We start from the raw sequence: 17,769 nt of genomic DNA on the forward strand, positions 1-17,769 counted from the left end.
ACTCATTCTCTGGCCGTAAACTATAAAACAAGCTACCAAAACTGCATTCATACCAAAAAGAACCTATTACAACGAAAGCCTAGACCAAATCATTAATTAGACCCTTCAGAACTCGACGATTCTATAAGCTACACTCGATGAGTTGGGTCAACATGGAATGTTGACCTTGACCGTTGACTTTGACTTGGACCAAGGGTTGACCAAGTTGACTTCTGAGGGTACTTTGGTAATTTTGGTCTTGATAGAATTAATCCTATGATGATTGTAGGTGGTTGACTATGTAGTGGTATTTGGGAGTTTTACATTATAATCCAATGCTACTTGTGAGGCGAGTTTTCCTCACTATACTCAAGGGTTGAAGACACTAAGGCTGGCCAAAAGGATTGTTATCCTGCTTTATTATTAGTGTGATATGTAGATCAGAATCCTGGTAGATAGGATATTTCTATGTGGTTATGATCGGTTAGATCGGAATCCTGGTAGATAGGATGTTGCTATGCTTAGTGATATGTAGATTGGTTTGACTGTCTGTAGATTGTTATGTGATTATCTGATATATATATATATATATATATATATATATATATATATATATATATATATATATATATATATATATATATATATATATGCACATGATTTATTGGTAGTTGAGGCTTATATGCTTTGTGCGAGAGCCAACAAACCGGGGCATTCCATCCCAATGGTTGTGCGCCGAGAGTATTCCATCCTGAGGATGATTGGACTCATAGTATGTGGGCATTCCGACCCGATGGTTGTGGGCCGAGGGTATACCGTCCTGAGGATGATTGGACCCATAGCATGTTGGCATTCCAACCCGATGGTTGAGGGCCTAGGGAATTCTAACCCGATGGTTGATTGGGCCCATAGTATGTTGTTATTATATGTTTGCTATTTGTTGTGCGGTATTTTTAGGGAACTCATTAAGCTTCGGCCTTAGAGTTTTGGATTTTGTTTCAGGTATTTCAGATGATCGCATGAAGGTGAAGGCTTGATTGTGCAACTCCTCGGATTTTATGATTTTTATGTATGGGATACTCTGATATGAAACTATTTTGAAAATATTTTGTAATAAACAATGGTTTTTGGATGCAAGGAAAAGTTTTAAATTTTCATGAATTTTATGGATGTTACATAATGTGTTAAGCTGAAAATAAGAATTTTGGTAGGTCACTATTACGCCCCGCGTAATGAGTTTTCCTCCCAATACATGGTGTACGTCGAGCGTATGCAACCAGCTTGTAGGTTTGTGTTCGAAGCGTTTGGACATTGGGGCTTGGGTTTTTGGGTTTATTTGGTTGGGCCAAGGATTTTCTGAAGGTTTGTATTTATTCTTTCGGGCATGACTTGTTGGGCCTAGGTTTTTGTATTGGGATTTTGTGGGCCCAATGGGTTTGGGCTTTATTGAGCCTAATGGGCTTGTGCCTTTGGGCTATATGAGATTTTTTATCGGCTAAGGAATTATTTGGATTTAGGATAAGGCCTATATGGGTTGGGTCCAATTTGGAAAATTGGGCCATTAGTGGGCTTTTATGGATCTTGTAGTTTTGGCTCTTTTTGGTTTTGGACTTGGGCCACAGTTTTGGCTTATATTGGGTCAGGGGTAAAATGGTTATTTTTCCCCAAGTATGGGTTATGGATTATTGTTTGGAACCCAATTGCTAATTGGGTGTTATTTTGGTATTATTATCTTGGGAAGTTGTCATGGCAGTATCTAGGGATTTACTTCAGTAAGTTGTCATGGCAGTATCTAGGGATTTACTTCAGTAAGTTCTCATGTTGGGAGTTACTCTGATAACTGTTTTAACTTGGAATACCTTTATGTTAGGATAAATGTAAATGGAAGCCTTATATAACTATTACAATTTTATTTTTATTAACATGAGAGAAACAAATATGAAATGGGAGCTAATAAACCTCGAATCATGCAATATGCTTTTTCTGCTCACTAATACGATTCATGTCAGTTTTCTCCATGAACTGAAGCTTTATTACAAAACAAACACTCATGCTTCTGTTTAATTGTCAATGTTCCTGCTTAAACTCTCCATCTTTACTGTCAATCGGTCTATGAAAATTAGTACAATCATCCTCCATTTTTATCACGTTATCTTCTTTCACAAATCCAGAAAACACTTTCGATCACCGGTCTGTAACACAAATAGAAGCTTAATCGTCCTTAGCCCCCCTAACCCCTCCTGAAAATCAACAACAAATTTGAATGGGTTGTTTGCTGCTGAGAGTAACACCTCATGAAATTCGTAGCAACAAATATATATATATATATATATATATATATATATATATATATATATATATATATATATATATATATATATATACAGGCAAAAGGGAATATACATTACAACCCTACCTAAGCTTACGTACTAAACCTCTTGAAAATACATTGTTTTACTATATAAAGATTACAGTTAATGGATTCACGATTAATACTTCAAGATGTAAATTCAAGATCGACACAATAGGGTTTAGGGTTTAGAGTTTAGGGTTTAGGGTTTAGGGTTTAGGTTTATGTTTAGGGTTTAGGGTTTAGGGTTAAAGTTTAGGGTTTAGGGTTAGGGTTTAGGGTTTAGGGTTTAGTGTTTAGATTTAGGGTTTAGGGTTTAGCTTTAGTGTTTAGGGTTTAAATTTAGGGTTTAAGTTTAGGTTTAGGGTTTAGTAATGCTCACTTGGATGAAGTAATAAACGATAATTGAGGAAAGAAAATGGGGATGATAAAACGGAAACGAAAGAAAGAACTGTTATGGAAAATGGTATATTTACTAAGTGAAACCAAACCGGGTATATTTAGCATGTTAAAACGACATATTTTAGAGGTTTAGTACCTAAGCTTACGTGGGGCTGTAATATATATTCCCTATCCCCATATAATATATATATATATATATATATATATATATATATATATATATATATATATATATATATATATATATATATATATATATATAGGGTGAGGTTAATAGAGAACCATAATTAACAAGGAACCAATGAACCAATCGTAGGCGTCGGAAATCATAATGATCTATGGCCAAGGAAATAGATGTACACTTTTATATTGGATGCATACACACCAAATTTTATAAAAAAATACATCTTTTTACCAAAAAACTCACATCTATTTTTCGTTTAAAATTTTTTAGGCCACAGTTTTTATAAAAAAAAAACAAAAACCCCGAATACACCGTTTTTCTTGATTTTTCGTCGTCTTTCCATAGAGATCTATGTTGATATATAAAAAACGTATTTTTTTTTTCAAACTGTGAATCTGAGAATGTTCACAATGTGAATCTGAATAGATTTACAATATGAATATGAACAGGTTCACAATGTGAATCTAAACTGAAATAACGTTTTTTTTTCTTTTTTTACATGAATATGAATCTATGTTTAAAAAATCCAAAAAACATGAATTTTGATATATATATATATATATATATATATATATATATATATATATATATATATATATATATATATATATATATATATATATATATATATATATATATATATATATATATTAGGGTAAATTACTCGAATGGTCCCTATGGTTTAGGGTAGTTTGTGCATTTGGTCCCTAATTTATATTTTTAACTCGGAAGGTCCCTATTGTTTGTTTTTGTTACGCGCTTGGTCCCTATCATACATAAAAAGACTATTTTACCTTTGATTTTTTAATCTATTTAAATATACACACTCCCAATCCCACCCCTTTCACTTTATCTTACCTGCCCCATCATTTTTTTGTATTTAAATAATAGTCATTTTGGGTAAGACAAGGGCCAAGCGTGTAACAAAAACAAACATTAGGGACCAAGCGCGTAACAAAAACAAACAGTAGGGACCTTCCGAGTTAAAAAAATAAGTTAGGGACCAAACACGCAAATTACCCCAAACCATAGGGACCATTCGTGTAATTTACTCTATATATTAATTGTTTTCTATAAAAAAAATAGACATTAACTTTTCAACAAAGGAAATGAATTGAGTTTTTTTTTTTTTTAAAAAAAGTTCGTTTTTTTAGATATAATCATGGATTTCTTTGGAAGGATGACGCAAAATTGTGAACAATAGTATACTCGGGTTTTTTTTTCGATAAAAAACATGGCGTAAAAGAAATTTTAAACGAAAAAAAGAAGTGAGTTTTGTTATAATCCGGTGCATGTGCATCAATTGTAAAAGCCTACAACCCTTCTTTTTACCGTTGATCACTTTAAATTTCGACGCTTTGTACTGGTTCCTTAGTTCCTTTGTTAATAATGGTTTTCTATTCAACTTTCATATATATATATATATATATATATATATATATACATATATATATATATATATATATATATATATATATATATATATATATATATATATATATATATATATATTAGCGATGATGGGTTACTTGATCCACCTAAATTTTCTTATTTACAATATTATATATATATATATATATATATATATATATATATATATATATATATATATATATATAATTTTTTTTGGAACTACATTTAATATTTAAAACCACCCATTTTGACATTTTGTCCTTAATATGTTTAGCAATAATATATAAAGCTAGATATCTAAAGCCTGTATTTTATTTCAATAGCTGAATAAAACATATAAATAAATAAAAGTTAAGAAAAAACAACAATTGACATTTATTTGCAACTAGAGGGGAATTACCTGCGCCGTTGGCGCTGTGGTTTTTTTTTTTTTCCTTATTTCAAGTTGCACCAAATCATAGAACATACTATAATGTGTTTATAAACGGAACATTTTTTGAACTTTTCTTGGGTCTCACTACAGCTGACAAAAGATTATTGTCCCAATTACAATCTTTGTAATGGATGTATCAGACTGGATTGGAATCATTGTTTGGGTTTGGAATCGGGGCTTGGGTTGAATTTAGAATGGTGTTCAAGCTCCTTTGTGCCACACGATTTTGATCAAATTTGATCATTGATAGATCAGTTTCCCAACTTCAACTTCTTCTCATTCGTTTCCTATAACCATTCCAACTAATTTGTTAGATTGCTTTCAAATATGCTTCACATTTATAAAAATCTTATTTACAATTTCTTGAAAAGAATACCTAGAAAGTAGTCAAATAAACACCTTGTCTTTTGTTTACAGCTTTCAATAGGACCTGTACTTGCAAAAATCTCTTAAAGAAGTTGTTCAGTCACACGTGTATGTGCATTTTTCTCAAAATATAGACACTGGAAGTTTACATGAGGGGTGGGCTTAAGTGGGATTTTTAAAAGGGGCTTTCATGATGCTTAAACATCGTAGTCAAAATACAAAGCATATGACCTGCAAAAAGATAAAAAAACAGAAATAGCAAAAAATATTAATGAATCTCAAACCACAATAAAAGGACTATTAGCTCATCCAAAGGACTATGATGAAAAGGCAGAATAACAAAATTTTAAACACAAGTGGTACTCGTCTTTGATTAAAAAGAAGATGAAAGTAAGACAAAAGAATAATTGAACATTAATAAAAATTGATGAAAAAATAAAAATTGAGATGCCTTTTTAACTTGAATAAAAAGAAAACATATTGTTTCTAACTGTTTATGCTTTGGAAAAAAAAAAGTCACATTACCAAGCATTTCTTTGTAACTGTTCATGTAAAATATGAAATTTGAAAACTTTTATCATGACTCATAAAGCAGAGAGTAATTTCATAGGGTTTACTTGGTTCCGCTAGACGTCCCTTCGGGGACATCCGATACTTGCTTCCGCTAGACTACTACCAATAAGTGACTGCTAACCTTACGAAAGAGATAAGCATTTGCTGAGTCCAATGACACCAATTAATAAAGTAATAATTCATAGTGCTTTTTTATTTACCAAATAATCAAGAAGGCTTCATGTGGGACAAACGGTGTTGTTTTTGTTATACATGTGTGTACATAAAGTCAGATAAAAACAAAATTTTCTTTGTAATTGGATCATATTGCTATAATATAATAGATTTTGCAAAGTAATATCCACAACTGTTGAATTTCACCAAAGTAACACCTGGGGCAAAATTGTCATAAGTTGAATTGGATAGGAGAAAGTCATCTACTGAATAAAAAATTACTATTTATGTGAAGGAGCGACCATTTCACCCTTTTGATTAGAGTAAATGACTGCTTTACCCTTATGTTTAAAAGTCATGCCGAATAAGAAACGATTAATTATGTGTGAAATTTACAATTTAACTCTTCTGAGAGTACCTGTATGCCTTAATATGCAACCCAATTCTTCATTACATATGAATGAACCGAGATGATAGCCACCAAACGGAGTTCAAGCTATCATTTGTCACATAAAAACAGTCAACAGATTATATTTAATTTAGATTAAATATGTTTAATAAAGAAAACTAATATTATCAATATTAGGCAAATCATTGTCCTTATCATATATGAAACTATGGCTAATAAACCTACACTTGGTTATATAGTAACTGGTATTTATGATATACAGTTATATGTTCACCCAACACCGAACATATCACCTGTTTGGTTGCTTCTACGAAATTCTGAAAATGGGTAATTGTTAAAATGAGGAAATTTAATAAAAAGATTGCTTGATTTGTTAATCTTTATCCGTTCCTTGATAAAAAGTCACCAAGTTTTATAGAGTCTTGGCTAAAGAAACCAGAGATAGCACCAGTTCCATAATGAATTGTAGCAGCTACCTGGAACCAAAACTAAGATTTTTTAACAAAGTCTCCAAATAGACATATACCATGAAACTTTGTTGCATCTATGAAATCCTGAAAATAATGAAGACCGCCCTTTTAGTTAAAGAAAAAAGTAAAAAACACTTAAAAACATGATCGATACAAAAAATTAGTACCTCATGTTCTCAACATACCAACTTATATCTAATAAGGTTAAATCATGAAATTAGAATAGAATGAACAACAAATTTTATGACAATGGTCATTTAGAAATCATTATTATAGGAAACAACTGCAAAATTTATTTTTACAAACTTCAACCTTTGGCGAAGGAAGTGGCTGGAAATTTCAGAAAAGCAACCTGAAGTAAACATCAAAAAGTTGTAAACATCAAACCATTCTAAGGAAACAGCCTAACCCCCAATGATAAGTTGGTATTTTTTTTAATTGAAACCGTTGATTTGGGAAATTGAAAAAATGAGGGATAGTAGGTGAAATCATGAAAGCTTATAAACAAACCAGAAACACAACGTATGAATCAACCATGAATAATATACCATACTCTGACTTAGGCAAAAGAAGTAGTTGAAAGTTGTCAATTCTCCAGATTTCGACTCGTGCATGAGCTGTTAAGTGAAAAAACAACAACATATGCAAATGAGTATGCTAAAAGAAATCGATGTTGGGTATTAACAACAGATACAGAAAGAGTACCCTCATTTGGATCTTCTCTCATAAACTCCAAGAACTCTTGGGTCTATTATGTAGCAATATGTAAGCACCGGATGGATATATTCTTCCAAATTAGTTGACTGCTCACCAATACTTTTATATTTACCAGTCGTTTGTACATGTGGTTCTAAGGACGACTGTTTTCTGAACGTAAAGTCTCTATTTCCTGTGATGAAGTGGTAAAAATATTAAAATAAATACATATACTTGAGAAAGGTGAAGGAAAGAAACCATCGGTTTTTGTGATGTATGTTTCGTTTGGGTAATTCATCGAACACTTGGCATAAATTTTCAAATAACTATAAAGTTACAACCTTAGTGGATGGTTTTTTGAGCCCAAATTTTGGATGTGGAGCTGATGTTTGGTGGATGGTTTTTCAGACCATCTGCCTTCGGCAACTTCCCAAGCCAATCTGTAGCTAGAGACCTCCTCCAAGCTACGAAAAAACTATAAAAACCATAAGTTAATGGAACATTCGATTGCTATGATAGAACAAAACTGATATTATAAAATTTAAATTCTTATATATACCTGCTTGTTGGGCTTTTCTTGAAGCCAAATTATAGGCGTGCCCTGTTCTGGATGCAATCACCTCCATCATCTTTAACTATGTCAAATTAATCTCTTAATCTTTCATTTAAGGAAACCGATTCAGTTTCCAACCAAAATCCGATCCGGGTCTTGTTGACATTTTCAGAATAATCCATATAATGATGTTTAAAGAGTTAAAAAAAATTTACTTGTCAATTCTCATGGACTTACTACATTTACATTACAGGTGGTACGATACTTTTGGGAGCACAATGACACAAGGGGTGCTATAGATGCCTTGAGGAAATTGCCGGTTCATGCTATGAGTATTCATGTTTTATTACTAAAATTAATCCATTAACCTTGAATTTTGTAAAAATTGATTGGTTTTTGTATCAGGTTCAAGCAGATGTGAACAAATCTTACCGGTGGATGCCACACTGGGAACAATAGCTTGGTCTCATGTACCATTTGATAAAAGCATCTGAATTTCAGGAAAAGTAACTAATCGGGGATCAATCAAGATATGAAACGGTGATTTCAATAGCAAAAATAAACATTTAAGTCAACTTTCATGTTAAAATTTACCAATCAAGTGCAGAAATTAAACCGCCTGACTGTGACTAATGTAACAATCCCTGCCAAAAATTAAGTTTCCCATTTGCGTGTTGGAGAATTACTCAATTAGAGCATCATGGAGTAAACGAAATCTGTCACACAGAAACATATAAGAGGAATAAAAAGTGATAGATAAATAAAATAAACCAAATCAGTTGAAGCTTATTATCTGAAAACGGCACCTGTATTAGCAGTCAGATGCCAAAATCGGGAAAATACATGGTTCAGTCGGTGTATGAATTGGTCGCTATTCCTGCATTCCGGTGACGCCGTCACTTACTACTAGCAGCAGCGCCGCATCTGCTGTCATCATCATCTTTCTCGTCTGGAATAAAGAAAAGGAAATAGTCGGTGGATTATTTTGCAAGTAAGAAAAAGGAACGACTGGAAGGGGCTTACATACATGGAAGGCTTCCTGATGAAATTGGAAGAATAGTAATCTGTGGGAAACACAAGCAAATGAGCTACACCTGGTCTTCAGAATCACAAGTTGAATATAAATTACCCCCAAGTCAAAATTGGAATATTAGTGTCTAACTCACAAAAAGACTTGCAAGATCAGGATAGGGAAGAGAGAATCAATGAACCTGTTCGTTGGCGTTGCGATTGCATGGGAGATTGGTGAGGACGGCGACAACAACGGTGATGGCGGTGGTGTACAACGCCGTCATGCTTCACTAATCGAATTTTGATGGAACCAACCCGGTACAAATTGATTTTTGGGTGAAGAAGACGAACAGGGATTAGAGGGAGAAAGCTAGAAGGAGACGGAGAATTGGTCCAAAGAACAAAGATCAAAAGACGAGTTAGAACGACAGTCTGAGCGGAGGAAGAGAGATGAGGCGGTGGGATCTGGAAGAGGAAGAAAGAATAAAGAAGAAAGAAAGAAAGAAATAAGCAAAAGCTAAAGGAATTCTACTGGACAAGGAGGGCGACATAGAAGAATAATGATTGTGGTTTGTGGCAAATGTTTAAAACCGACATAAATATGTGGCAGAAATCTAATTTCCAAAAGTTTTCTGTTCATGACCCTTTTAAGGATTAATAGTATATATAATTTGTTATTTGTGATTAGTAGATTAATAGTTCTTAATATTAATTCTTTATTTATTTGCAATTGTTATTCGCAGTTGGTTATCCGATCCGATCTGTTAGTACTATTTTGTTAACTCTTTCATTCATATCGATTTTACTTAAATAGTGAACCAAGTGGTTTTCTGTTTTACACTCGCCACTATATATATATATATATATATATATATATATATATATATATATATATATATATATATATATATATATATATATATTATTGACATCAACCAATGGCTATGGTAGAAGGTAAATAACTCAATTTGGTAAAACATTCGGTAAAATTAGGAATTTATGGACTCTTACGAACACAGATAGCTCCCATATAAAAATTAGAAAGGTAGAATAATAGTTCAATAAGATCCGGGGATGAGTTTTCGTTGTGTAGAAAACGAGGATGAATATGATTTGAACGCTTCAATAAGAGCTTCAAGGTCAACTCTAATATATTTCAACTCAGATCTAGGAAATTCAATTCCATATTTAGTAACTTCACCTACACCTCCGTCTAAGAAAATTTATCCCTAGTAATTTCATCCTTCAAACTCAAATATTTCTTTTCTGCGTCTCTCAGTTTAAGATATTTAACTATTCATCCAATCTTTAAACCACAAGGCAACAACTGAAAATTAGATAAGAAGGACCTTGGAAATTTTCCGAAATAAGTCATGAAAATAGGAAGGAACAAGAGAGAGACCAAAGCTAGCGAGAGAAAGTAGAGAGAGCAAAATTCATAAGTTTTTCTTATCTTGTGGTTTCCGGCGGGGGTCTGGTGGTTTATGACGGTTGTCCGGTGCTTCTATACGGCAATGCATAAAGGTCGATTTAACTCTAAGAGGAGAAACATAATGAGATAATATGGTGGATGGGTAATTTTTATTCGGATAACCAAACAAAAAGAGTAAATTACACGAATGGTCCCTATGGTTTGTGGTAATTTGTGCGCATTGTCTCTAGTTTATTTTTTTAACTCAGAAGTTCCCTACTAATTGGTTTTATTATGCGCTTGTTCCCTACAGTTTGTTTTTGTTACGCGTTTGGACCTTGTTTTACTTAAAAAGACAATATTTTAAATAATGAAAAATGATGGGGTATGTAAGGTATGGTGAAAGAGGTAGGGTTGGAGGTGTGTTTATTTAAATAAATTAAAAATTCAATGCCAAAATAGTATTTTTTTTTAAATAATATAAGGACCAATCATGTAACAAAACCAAAATAGTACGGACCTTCTGAGTTAAAAAAATTAGTTATGAACCAAATGCGCAAATTACCCTAAAGCACAGGAACCATTCGTGTAGTTTACTCAAACAAATATTGAATAAATAAATAATTTTATTTTAATTTCAAGCAAATTAAAGTAGTGGTACAGATTTGTTCTCAGTTGTTCTCAAACTGATATATATATATATATATATATATATATATATATATATATATATATATATATATATATATATATATATATATATATATATATATATATATATATATACTCTAATAATTGAATAAGTTTGTTCTCATATTAACAAGTGTCATACTATTAGAACTTCTCATTAATGTTATATAGTACGCTACTTGTCAACCTATTATTTATCAATTTCAAATTTCAAATTTCAAATTTCTCACTCTAATTACATTAAATTAATAATTTATTCTCCATTTTTAATTTTAAATTTTAAAATTTTCATCCTAATTATATTAAATTAATAACATTAGATTAAAAATATAACAAAATTAGTATAGATTATAAGGTGATATGACTTAAAGTATTTATTTTAATTAATGATTATAATTTTATATAACTAAAAAATATCTCTTCAGTAATAATTTATTTAAAATGTTTCATTAATAATTTTGTTATTTTAATATGAAAGTTTAATCAAATTTATAAATGTGGTTCTCACGGGTTATATATATATATATATATATATATATATATATATATATATATATATATATATATATTTGTGTGTGTGTGTGTGTGCGCTTAGGTTATTTTGTTTTTACTAACTATTGTGTGTCAGAATGAATAGATCTAGACCACCGGATGGAATATAACCACACAAATTTCAGCATAAAGACATTTTAGTCAATTAACCTATATTAAAAAAATGAAATTTTCACATTTTTAGGGATAATTAATTTATTTATTTTTAGAAATCTGAATATTTTAAATTAATTTAAATTAAAAAAAAAAAAAAAACTGATTTTATTCTGTCAGAATTACAGACTGCCAACCATAAGCTAGTAAATATATTTTCGCTTTAATTCTTCCAGAATATATTTCCAATGCAGATATTTTTGATAATTAACTTGATTTAAGAACTCTAGATTATTATTCATATGGATCCAAGTTGGATAGATTTTATTCTTAATACACATTCGAAATAAAATATAAATTCATACATATTCTTATAGACTAACATCCTTATATATTTTAATATATTTATACATATTCTAACTGAATATCCTCAAATATGAATAAAATTTTTTAAAAAATAGCATTCTTGAATATACAACTATTAAACAAATATACTTGATTTTTTCAGTGGTCCTTATAATCCACCTGATCTTCACATATATATATATATATATATATATATATATATATATATATATATATATATATATATATATATATATATATATATACTTGTTGTTGAACTCGATTCCAAATATTTCTCTTGTATGATAAATATTTAATTCGATCTCCACATAATTCTGAAAGCACAAGATACATTACTCATTAGTATTACCAGCTAAACAAATATACTTGCTATTAACAAACATTCTCAAAGATATTCTAGTAGAATGCGTATATATAAATAAATTCTAACATAATACATTACTAAATACATTTAAATCATAGTCTTTTCTTTTATATGCATAAACATTCTAAAAGCATGTATAAATGTATTATGTCAGAATTACTCGCAACACGTGTTTTATGTAATATTTATATTCTCATAGTGTCACAACTAGAAATTCTATATCTTGTAATCACTATACTCAATTAAATGTTGAAATCAAAAACTCAAAAACATGTATGATGTTTACTCAATGGGAAGCTAAACCCCAATTCACTACATCAAACAATTGGAAAACCCTAGAAGTTCTTGTTAAGTCTATTTTGGACTAGAACTTCCTTATTGGATCCAAATGGACCAATAAGCTTCCAATTGGACTATCATGGGCTTAGAACCCTAATTGGGCTCTAATTGGACCCACATCTATTTATTTCAACATTGTGAGCCATGTTGGACCTAGAATGGAATAAATACAAAATTTTGAACCATGAGTAACTTAAACTAGCTCAACAAAGTGTAAAAATCATACTATACTTCTTTTGGGACAAAAAACCATTCAACTTAACATCTACATGGGTTAGGACATTAAAGCCCAATTTTTTTTCCTTTCCATTTACAATTCTTGGCCCATAAGCCCAAAACCAAGAAGGAAGAGTGACTTAAGCCTTGCCACCTCACTTATATCCCACATATCTCCATGCATGGACCAACATGCAACTAGGAATGTCAACTCAACTCTCTCTCTTCTCTTCTTCTTGAACTCGGCCGAGAGCAACACCCACACACACACAAAACACTCACAAACTCTCTCTCTAAAATCACTCAAGGCTTCTTCTTCTTCTCCATCCAAAATCTCGAAAATTAGGAAGCATTCAAGGAAGTTCTTCCACAAAATCATCATCTAAGGTAAGGTTTTGCTTGGATCTATGACTTGTATTCCTTATTTATCAAAAATCTCTTCCTAATCCATGCAAAAATCATGATCTTGCACTCTAGAAACCCCATAAACTCGAAAATTTCATCAAGGAGTGCAAAGGCCAAAAATCACTTCATTTCTTCCATTCTTTCTTCAAAAACCGAATCAACACCCAAGGTGAGTTTCATATCCCCTTATTTTCGGTTTTTATGTGTTTTTGTGGGGGAGAATACAAGAAAAAGTGTAGATCCATCATTATGTGTATGTTGTGGTTGATTTCTATGCTTATGTGTATGTTTTGTATGATTTTGATGATAGATTTAGTATGAAATGCTAAAAACCAAGACTTATATCTTATTATGGCATAAAATATACTACTTCATTGCAAAGTATACTAAGAAAATGGCTAAATAGCTTGACCACACTTAACTTGGGCTAAAAACTCATTTTTTTGACATAAAATGTTGAAAATACAAAGTTAAAGGGCCTAAAGTGAAATATTTCGAAATCTGATGGGTAAGATGAGTCAAAACAGTTTACACAATGTATTTTCTGAAAATATACTATTTAGAGGGTTAAAAACATAAATTCCAAGCTTATTGGGCTAAATATGACATTTTCGGCCCAATAAGGCCCAATATGCGAAATTCTCTAAAATGGAGGACCAAAACTGCATTTTTCTGTAAAACAGTGGACTATAAGTGTTCCATATGCTTTTCAAAGGTTTAAAATGCTTTTCAAATTAAAAAGGGACCAAAGTTGTAAAAATTTTCCAAATTGGGTCAAAAATGTAAAAGTTGCGACAAAGAGGGGCTATAACCGAGAAAACTGAAGTTTCAAGGGCTTAAACTGTTTTCTATGATAAATATGCTGGAAAATACTTATTTCAATAATTTTTGGTATAAAAATGTCAAGAAAATTGATTTAAGGACCAAACCGGAAAGTTTTTAAATAAAGGGGTGAAAAGGGTAAATTCTACAATTAAGGAGGGGCTGAAAACAGAAAATCTTCAAGGCTGGTTAATACATGCAATTTGACCAATTGATGGTACCACGCTTGTCGACGAAATACAATATACTATAATACCAAAAGTCGTTGTTAAACGAATTGGTTCGGTCTCGAACCAATAAAAATCCAAAACCACTAACACGGCAACGTTACGACATTTCGATTCATAATTAATAACGATGGAGAATTCACTATACATACGAGTGTGCGCAGATGTCTATGCACCATCTTTGGGCCCCAAAAGTGTAAAATCTTGTTCGTTGAGCCTAGCTAGCCCAATGACCTGATCTTAAGGCCCGAAGATCTCTCTCTCTCTCTTACGAAGTGTTAGGTTTTACCGATCCGACATAACGTAACAGGACTTTCAATGGCAAACGTGCTGCTGGTCCCCAAGGGTCCTTCAGTGCTGCTAGTAAAGTCGGTAACTCACGATTGCGGGTTGGGCTTCGGGCCCTTCGCAATTGCATTTGTCCTGAACGACGCGGGGAAACACCGAGGGTTTCGCACCTTCTCTCCTTCCCTCCGGTCGTGGGACTACACAAGTCCGGGAGGATCGAGTTGTGTGAAGAATTACGAGTGGCACCTAAGGGATCGCTTGTAAGGTTGTCGATTGGACGTTTTCATTAACGTACGTCACAACACTTCACCACCCATTGTACTCTCAATGCCTCCGGAGCTCAATGATTTCCCTCTAACGAAACGAAACAACGGTATACAAACTAAGTAATACAAAGTGATAGGAAAACGTCGGGTTTTCCTAGGGTTTTCAACAATTACAACTTATGAATTACCGGTCGAATTTTTCACAACTCTTACGCTTACATCTATAGAATTCAAACATGCATACTCATGGATCAACACATATTTTTACACTATTCTATTATTAGAAAATATCGGATTTTCTGATGGGTTTCAAACATTACATTGGATTTCAAACACTACTTATGAACTCACCAACATTTCGTATGTTGACGTTTTTCAAAATACTTGTATTCTCAGGTAACAGATAAGGTGACGGATGATTTATACTCTATGATGTTTGCTGTGTTTTAAGTGATGTTGAACAGTTATTTTGAGAATGTAACGTTTGAACAATGTAACGAATGTAAACACTATCGGTTGTACTATTCCAAATGTTGGTGATGTTTTATGTTATGTTTCATGTATATGCATTGTGATGGTATTCAATGAGTCACGATAGCCCTCGGACGTTTCCGCCGTCTGGTTCGGGGGTGTGACAGGTTGGTATCAGAGCATTGTTTATAGTGAACTAGCATATCTAACCACACACGGATATGCAACTATAAACCAAAAAGAGGGACTAACATAACTCTGAACAAAACAAGTAAATAAAATACGCTTGCTTGTATTAGGAATAAGAACATAACACCGAATCAAACACAATAATGCTGGTGTCTCGGTTAAATTGGGACTGTTCTTAGTAATACCAAGGAGTGAATGTAGCCTGATCAACTACATTCTCTCCAAAGTAAAACTAATACACGTCTCGATGAGATCGGGATAGCTAGGGAACCCAAAACTATACCCATCTACCACAAAAACGAGAACGCCTACTTGATCTATGTGATAATTGTAGAACCTTAGGAATGACGCTAGCATAATTACACACTCTTGCAGACCGCATGGCTGGTTTTCATCACCCCGGAGATCCCTACTTCCCTAACCAGGGGAACAACGGATGGTTAGAGGAGGAGCCCGAGGAAGAGCCTGAGGAGGAGCCTGAGGAAGACCCCGAAGAGGAGTCTGACGGGGAACCGGAGGCCGAAGTTGAGGGCGAACCTGCCGAATCAGAGGAAGATGAAGGAAGCCTCGAGGAGGATGCTGATGATAGTGACAGGGGTGATTCGGATGCGGAGTCCGAAGTCATCAACCCCCCTTATCCGATTAGGGTGCTTGCCTATCGAGTAGGCCCCACTGGTCCTACACCTCCCTTGGGGTATTGACCTTTGGAGATGGAGCAGACAGCAGGGACAGCGACCCCCGTACGGCATGTCACACGAGTTCTTTGACCTGAGAGACGGAGGACCGGCTGATCGAGCCCTTCCAGCCATGGTGAAACGGTTACGGAATACGGGCGATCTTGCCCAGGACACTGCGGATCAGGTACACCAGTTGAGGACTAGGGTCGAACGTGCGGAGCAGGAGACGCGTGACGTCCTTCGAGAGTTTCACATGAGGCAGGTTCGGTGGGAGTCTCGACTCCGGGACGCGGAACGCTTGGTGGCTCGTCTTCAGGGAGCATCCACATCCTCAGCACCACCTTCGGACGCAGCTCATCGCGGTTAGGGATAGACTTATCATAGTAGTTCGTTAGGAAATATGCTATATACTCCGACTCTATGTTTAAGTGACTACACTACTCATAGAGTCGTTATGCTGTCGAACTAGTATCACTCATGTATGCTCCTATGAGCAAATTTTCATGTATCAAATACGGATAATATTAGTAAATTTTTATGTGTTTTATTACGATATTATAAATTGCTATGTGTTGAGATATTATTGATTGGTAAATGGTAGTAGTGTTTAAGTCCGTACTATGCACCTAGTCAGTAGGATCACGACCTCACCGAAACCACATACCCTCAACATCTTTCCGTTTTGTCACAGAAAGATGCCTCTCCGACCTACTCGCGGAAACCCAGGACCAACCCCACCTGAAGTTGACTCAGCCGCCTTCCATGCAGCTGTATCTGCAGCAGTCACTGCAGCGATTGCGCAAATTCAACAAGGGAACAATGGAGGAGTCAATGGACAAGGAGCCGGAAGTTCAAACAATGGAATGAATCAAGGATCCACCAAGGCATGTACCTACAAGGACTTCACAAACGCCAAACCACGAATTTTTAATGGCACTGGAGGAGTGATCGCTCTGAAGCGATGGATCGAAAAAGTGGAGTCAGTATTCGAGATATGCGACTGCCCTGAGCACATGAAGGTGAAGTTCGCAGCCTGCACTTTTGCGGATCAAGCACTCACCTGGTGGAACGGACATTTAGAATCCATGACACTCCCTGTAGCCAACTCTATGCCGTGGACGGAGATGAAAGAAATGTTAATGGCAGAGTACTGCCCACGAGGCGAAATACAGAAGATGGAACAAGAGCTATGGAACCTCACTGTGCAGAACGCGAATATCGATGCCTACATATCGAGATTTAGCGAACTATCTCTGCTGTGCCCGGGTATGATCACCTCGGAAGGAAAGAAGATTGAGCGATTCATCTGGGGACTCACATCACCAATTCAAGGGAATGTGATAGCTGCAAACCCCGAAACATTTGACAGTGCAAAGAGACTGGCAAAAAGGTTGTACGACC

The 17,769-nt window shown here is 33.9% G+C and overlaps 1 long non-coding RNA gene across 21 annotated transcripts; it reads right to left on the reverse strand.

Annotated features, from left to right (window-relative positions):
• Nucleotides 1-4,622: 4,622 nt before the first annotated feature.
• Nucleotides 4,623-9,543, reverse strand: LOC145037319 (uncharacterized). 21 transcript variants are annotated; one of them, XR_013678769.1, is made up of 11 exons: nucleotides 9,193-9,542; nucleotides 9,009-9,080; nucleotides 8,788-8,930; nucleotides 8,576-8,697; nucleotides 7,988-8,471; nucleotides 7,770-7,903; nucleotides 7,438-7,621; nucleotides 7,286-7,349; nucleotides 6,739-6,816; nucleotides 5,138-6,349; nucleotides 4,623-5,048 (listed from the first exon to the last, which is right to left on the reverse strand). It is a non-coding gene; the product is annotated as an uncharacterized LOC145037319 (long non-coding RNA). The 21 variants fall into 21 exon arrangements; XR_013678768.1 differs by lacking the exon at nucleotides 6,739-6,816 and adding an exon at nucleotides 7,045-7,084; XR_013678765.1 differs by adding an exon at nucleotides 7,045-7,084 and having other exon boundaries at nucleotides 5,138-6,816.
• Between the last annotated feature and the right edge of the window lie 8,226 nt (nucleotides 9,544-17,769).

Source organism: Lactuca saligna, chromosome 3 (genome assembly GCF_052625555.1).
Source record: "Lactuca saligna cultivar CGN05327 chromosome 3, ASM5262555v1, whole genome shotgun sequence".
In the NCBI taxonomy this organism is placed as follows: Eukaryota; Viridiplantae; Streptophyta; class Magnoliopsida; order Asterales; family Asteraceae; genus Lactuca; species Lactuca saligna.